Source organism: Stomoxys calcitrans, chromosome 2 (assembly GCF_963082655.1).
Source record: "Stomoxys calcitrans chromosome 2, idStoCalc2.1, whole genome shotgun sequence".
NCBI classification, from domain to species: Eukaryota; Metazoa; Arthropoda; class Insecta; order Diptera; family Muscidae; genus Stomoxys; species Stomoxys calcitrans.
In genome coordinates, this window is record NC_081553.1 from 110,836,086 (window position 1) to 110,842,059 (window position 5,974).

Below are 5,974 nucleotides of genomic sequence, written 5' to 3' on the forward strand. Positions count from 1 at the left end.
CTCTAATGATTTCCAACTGATTTTGTTAAATTTGGTTTTATTCGGCCTGTGCAGTGATATTCCTTCTATATAAATCGATCTCCAGATTTTTACTTTTCATTTTCATGCGAAATATAGGTGATGGGAAATTAACGATAGTAGGTTAGGTTAGGTTACATAACCTACCCCAACTTAACGAAAGTATCGATACTATCGATGTTTCTTATTCGAAATATCGAATGCTACGATTATCGATAGTTTACCAACTCTATCCACCAATGCATCTCAAACCTTTTAAGATGGTAATGTCGGCCTTAAACTTTTCTTTCCTTGTATGGAGATAGGAAATTTAAAAATGTTCACGAGATAAGATTTTACCTACCCGCAACTTTTTTGTATTCACATCAAAACATCAATGACTTGAAACAAATGCCAATAGAGATTCCTATGAAAGCAATATCACAATTAAAACTATTATGTTTAAGAAATAATTATTATGTTGTCGTCATAGATTAAAGCTATAACCAAAACAGCAAATGTTACAACAACAACAACCACATGAAGTAAAGATAAATTAAAACAAAACAGCAGTTATGAGGTAGTCCAACTGCAAGAGTCTGGCTGCCGTCGTTCCTCGGGGCATTGTCACAGTCACCCACATTATGTGTGACATACTAATGTTCAATACTATTACCATATACGAGGGTTGGTTCTTAATTAAGAACTGAATGAAGTTGTTATGACAAGTGTCAGCTAAATGATGAATTCCAAGGTAGCAATTGCTTAGTTTAAAAATTTGAAAGAATTTGTCTATTATTGAACCAAATTAGCGTTGATGTTTCTCAGTAGATAGCTAAACATTCTTGCAGAAAATTGTCCAAATAGGCATACACACATAAAAATCATTTTGAAAACCAACAACTTTTGTCCAAGAAACCCCTCAGCCCAAGAAAAATCCTGGATGACCTGGGAGATTCGCAACATTGGGAAAGAGGTCGATAGCGTTAATGACGCCGCCAAAAACCATGTCAAAAACCCATGTCTAAACTGAAACGTTAGTGGACGACATGGGAGTGAGAGCAGAGACACCGCAGAACATGCTGAGGCTTTTGCGGAAAACGTATTTTCCACAGGATACGACGGGACTCACGGAGACATCAGAATCTTGGAATAATGAGATTGATCGAAGGTTTATAATAACGGAATTTATATGTCAGAAAGCCCTGAGGAGTTTCAAACCATTTAAGTCACCCAGACCTGATGGAATATTTGCGGTGTTATTACAAAAGGAGGCCGACTGTCTGGCATCTCATCTGGCCACTATTTTCACAGCGTGCTTAGGACTTGTATATACTCTGAAAGATATGCGACACCAAAGGCCTAGAGACCTATAAGCCTTACGTCTTTTCTACTCAAAACCATTGAACGTATTTTGGATACCATGATAAAGAGTAGGACATCCAGCGAACTGCTCAAATACAAACAGCAAGGAAATGTCGGTGGAGACTGCCCTGCACGAGGTTGTGTATAAAATAAAAAAATCCTTCGATGCCAAGATAGAGCTCGCAAAATATCGATGGCAAAAGTAAGATTTTTTCAAAAACTAAACAAAAATAAGCAATCCGACACTGAATGTATCCTTTAAGATACTTTGCTCCTATAGAGGGCGCAATTTTCATCTGATTAGCTAATATATAAATCGATCTCCTGATTTTTTCTTCTCATTTTCGTTAAAAAAATATAGGCGATGGGAAATTAACGATAGTGTCGGTATAATCGATATTTTTTATTACAACTATCGAAAATGCCAGCTCTATGCCAAGACGGTTTGATTGACATCGAGGGGGCGTTTAACAATGTCCGGGCCGACACATTGATCTAATCCTTAGACCAGTACCGGGTGGACCGGGTCCTTAGAGACTTGATAAACCATATTCTAGGGAACAGGTGGATAAATTACGGGTCCCATGACATACCTATAAGGGAGAAATTGGCACTGGGCACTCCACACGGGGGCATTTTATCGCCACTCCTTTGGGTGATCACCATAAATAACCTATAACGGATGCTGACTGAGGAGGGATTTTAATCCGTCTGCTATGCAGACGATGTTATACTACTTCTTAGGGGTAAGAACCAGCTATGCAGTAAGGCCGAAAGGGTCTTACATATGGCATATGACTGGGCTAGACTCAGGGGTCTCAATGTTAACCCAGAGAGACTGAAATATGCATGTGTACTAGAAAGACGAAGGTGGGCCAATTTAATGCACCATATTTCCTCAACGAAACGATTTGGATATCTGACAAGGTCAAATACTTAGGTGTGATTTTCGACAGGAATCTGAATTGAAGGTGTCACATTCAGGAGCGTACTGGGAAGGCTCACAAATGATGAGCGCTATATAGACGGGCCGTAAGCTGGAATTTGGGCCTGAATCCGACCATAATTAATTAGCTCTACAGGAGAGCGATTAGACCAATGCTTACTTACGCCTTAGAAGTTTGGTGGACTGCCATGCAGAAAAAGTGCGACACAAGGACCATACAACGGGTTCAGAGAACATGTTATCTTGGCATTGGTGCAGCAATGGGAATCGCGCCCACTAGGGCACTGGAGACTATTCTAGATTTCCGACCCATTGACATACGAATTAAGTGCGAAGCAGCTACTGCGGATTGAGGACGGGAGCATCGCGGTATAATCGAGGCGACTATACCTAAGACGACTTTTGAGCGAGGCACTGCTGCCAGCGGCACAGTCTTGGACTGACGGAACCGTAATATTTCCATCTGGAAGATCATGTTACACGCAGGGATCAAAGCTAGAGGACAGAGTGAGTCTGGGGTCTACATTGAGAACCCAAGGACGTAGATCTGTTTTAGACTGCCTGACCATAATACGGTCCTGCAGGCGGAGATCCGGGCGATCACGATAGGAAACCTGGAAGGAAGGGAAGAGGCTTCCGATCGGATACCTTGAGTTAGAGTGCGAGACACTGCTGCCAGCGGCACAGTCTTGGACTGACGGAACCCTAGTATTGCCATCTGGAAGATCATGTTATACGGATGGATCAAAACTAGAGGACAGAGTGGGCCTGGGGGTCTACATTGAGAATCCGGAGACTGCGATATGTTTTCGACTGTCTGGACATAAGACGGTCCTGCAGGCGGAGATCCGCTCGATCACATAATGTGTGAGGTTTTGTGGTTTTCACGCGAGAACGTCGAGTGTGAACATCTTTACGGACAGTAAGGTAGCTATCGGGGCAACTACAAAAAAACGGTAAGGTCAAGAACAATCTTGGAGTGTAAGAAGGAGATTAACGCCTTCTCTGAGGATCGCAAAATCCGCATCATGTGGGTACCTGGCCATAGCGGAGTAATGTGGAATAAGAGGAAAGACGATTTGTCATTGAAGGTCAGAGGGCTTCCGTCAATAAACTTGGTTAAAGCGAAGCCTTTGCGGTCGACGCAGTGCGATTTAAGTACGTGGGCGAAGAACGCCCACGCCCATGTAACACTGTGGAACAGCGAAGCAGTCGGTAGGACAGTGAAAATTTAACGGGGTGATTCGGATCGTGAGAGGACCAGGCTATCACTGAAAGGAAGTAAGAAGGAGGTCAGTATAGTTTCTGTGTCATAACAGGTAACATAGGACTATGAGCTCACGTATGCAAGATCGGTGCGGCAAGTGAAGAAAATGAGGCGTTAGAACATTTCCTATATCATTGCCCGGCATTCGCTACTAAAAGACACAATGGGGTGGGGACACAATGCCAGACATGAACCAATCAACCAATGGATAACAACTAAGGATTTTGTAAGTGGCACGGAGTTCCTTACTTAGATTTTCTTTTTCAGGGTTATTTTTTAGTTTTTAGAGCGCACAACAAGCCGATTACTGGTTTAAGTGTATGTCCATAGTGACATGGGGCCACACCCTCCTTTCAACTTAACCTAGCCTAAGAACTTTTGTCTAGAAAACAACGACAATTTTCTTTAATTTTCCTGTAACAATTTATTTTGGATCTCAACAACCTAAAGTAAAAATTTGTCGTTGAAAAGCACTCTTCTTGCTTGAATCGTTGAGTGGTGCGCACGGAATTTTTCTGTAACTCGGAATTTTTCTGTAACTCGTAAAAGGTCATTATTTTTGGAAAAAAAATTTAAGTCTCTCAAGGATAGCTACGATAGAAATATTCATTACGCGATTGATGATCTGCGTCTGTTTTCAATGAGGCGGCAAATCTAGAGCCCTAAAGTAGGCTTGGAGAGGACACCAAAGACCCAACAGCTGCGGTGGTGGTATCAGGCCGTAGCATGTTGTCTGCTACTGAAACCTCGACTGATGGAGCGGCTGCTCCAAGTTCCATTAGCTTACAGACGACTGGTCAACAGGGTCTTTTGACGAAGACACCTAGTTCGAGTCTTAAGGACAAGGCCGAATCTATTTTTTCTTCGCATGTCTATAATTTGCCTAGGCCATCGGCTAAGCAACACACTCTTTAAGAGGTTGGAATAATAGAAGACGCATCGCTCTCAGGTTTATTGAGAGGCTTGGCGCGAATGATCCTAAGACTCTTACTAATAGGGAGAGAGACTCCCTAAATTGTGCTTGGGGATTTGCTGGACAGGGTACCCCAAAGACTACACGTCTAGATTCAGAAACTGCACCTCAGTCAGCCAAAAAGCTGCGGTCCCCTGGAGGGCATCCCATGCCTAAAAGATCTAGGGCGAACAATAGTAAGATGGGTTCAAGAACCTTTGCTAATGTCCCTAGAATCAGTTGGGTAAAGTAATAATTGGAGTGTAGTAGTCAATGGTAATAATTGGAGTGCCATCAGTATACTCCGATGTCCATGTGGAATTTCCTGGGTCTCCTCCAGTATGTGATGGTGCAGACTGGTATCGGGGCCGATACAGACTAATTGCCTTAGCGGATCAACGCTCAATTGAAATGTATCGTTGTGCGCTAAAAATGATTGGTGAGATCTGGCCAGGCGCAGCACTGGATTTAGTCAAGAAGGAAGATATTCCTTCTCAACCAATGGCGCATGCTTGGATGCTAACGATTCCTTCAGATCCTGAATCGATACTCGGAAGACTAAGGGAATGTAATCCCAATCTTTCATCCACTGACTGGAAGATTGGTAGATTGGATGAGGCTGATGGTGACCGGAGACATGCAGTATTCGTACTAAACTCCGGCTGTCTCGCAGACCTCAATAAATCTAAAGGAGTTGTATTCCACGGATTCAACAAGTTGAAACTGAAGATCTACAGAAGCGGTGAGGTTGGGGCATCAGGAGACGACTTAGCAGTTGTAGCTGAACACTTGCCTGAGGAGCTATCGACCACATCGCTTAAGTCTGGCGGATTGCAGTAGATTGAAAATCCCCTTGCCACAATCGAGGCAAGAGGGTATGGCATCGAAACGGGACTAGACAAGTCTTGTGTGGTTGGGTCATCCCGTTGAACTGGCTCAAGGTGTGCGCCAGCGGGGAAGCTCGGAACGCAAAAAGTACTTCGACAGCAACAGCTATTAAAGCATCTAAGGAGGAATCATCCTCACCGCAAGTGTCCAGTGTCCTGAGGAAGAGTGGTTCCACAGCTTTCTCACCTGCCCCTGGATGTGTACGGAAGCTCATCATGACAAGATCTAACGAATCTTGTGAGAATGAACTCCTGGCGGATGCAGAAGACGAGACTAACACAACAGAGGTGGAAGTTGTGAATCCTGACTATGGTCCGGTTTCTACATATAAATCTCTACCATTGTAAGGCCGATTTGGAGGCACTAAAGGTCCTCCTAATGGCAGGGGGATTTGACGTGGTTCTTATCCAGAAACCATGAGTGTGTGGAGGAATGATCCGTGGGCTAAGAGTTCGGGGATTCTGGCGATTTGTAATAAAGGGGATAAACCGACTTTTATTACCAGAAACAGGTTGGAGGTACTAGATATTGCCTTTGTATCGTAAGATGTCAGTGAAAG